This window comes from Podarcis erhardii (genome assembly GCF_964252035.2).
Source record: "Podarcis erhardii genome assembly, chromosome: 5".
In the NCBI taxonomy this organism is placed as follows: Eukaryota; Metazoa; Chordata; class Lepidosauria; order Squamata; family Lacertidae; genus Podarcis; species Podarcis erhardii.
Window position 1 is genome coordinate 39,525,788 of NC_138509.1, and position 1,242 is coordinate 39,527,029.

Here is a 1,242-nt window from a genome sequence, read left to right on the forward strand (position 1 = left end):
GCATTTTGAATGGGGCCCAGAAAGTGACTGGCGAAATCAGTTGGTTACAGCATGGTGCTGATAACACCAAGATCGCAGGTTCAATTCCTGTAAGGGAATATTCTTGCATGGTAGGCGGTTGGAGTACATGATCCTTGGGGTCCCCTCTAACTATATGATTCTATGAACAGTTCAGATTTTCTGTGCTTCACTTTTATCTGCGCACTCCCATTTTGCACTAGTTTTACCTGCTGCACCTTCTTCAGAGGCAGACCTATATTTCTGCAGTCTGGTTTGGAGGTAACCAGAGCCTGGAGAACTCTTTTTCCTCTTTCATTTGACCCCCCATCTTGCCGATCTTGTGGTCTTTTACTTGCCCCCTTCCTATTCATCTTGACTGTCCAAGGAGACATTAGGGGAGGGCCATGTTTTTTGCTCTTGCAGGCACCATATATCATGATGGTGCCATAAACCACCACCATTTATGTATGCTATTGTAACATCCTTGGCTGAATTCCTGCCTTCCTTGTATATGAGAGATAAAGATGGTTGGAAAATGGAACGTGTTAAATTCCCTCCAGCTTCGGCATTTATTCTGAGCTTGTTTACACAATGATCTCTGCACTATAAATCCCAACAAGCCATACCTGTAGTGCAGCTAGAGGAATAGCCCAAACCTACATTTCATTTTGCATCCCTTTGGAATTGATGTCACCAGGGTCAGAGGAGTTCTACAGTATGCAATCTAACTCTGACAATATCTCTGCTCAGTACCTCTCTTCTGTGAAATATTTTTCCATCTCTGCAGCATGCTTGGCTGATATACTGTGAAAGGAGCCTAGATACACCAATGCTTTATGATTCAAAAGATGATCATTCATACCCAGTGGCTGTTGTCTCTATCAGTAGATATGATCCAGATGTCGTTTGCAATTACAAGTGATCTCAGCCCATAGCTGTAGTGACTGGTGGCGTTGCTTTCATCTCAAATAATTTTATCATAGAACAAGTACCAAAGCACAGATGCATGTCAGTGTTGATAATGCCCTGCCGTGATCCTCTCAGTCATACAAAACTATCGATCACAGCTTTCGCTAACAAATAGCTTTTTCAATCTGAAGGCTATGTATTTATTATGTGCTCGTGGCTGTGACTATTATTTTAGGGAAATACATGAAGTCCACATATTGCAGCACTCCATAAAAATAATGCTTTGGGCAGTGGCTAAATTACTTGAATCATACAAGAATTTTTGAATTTTTC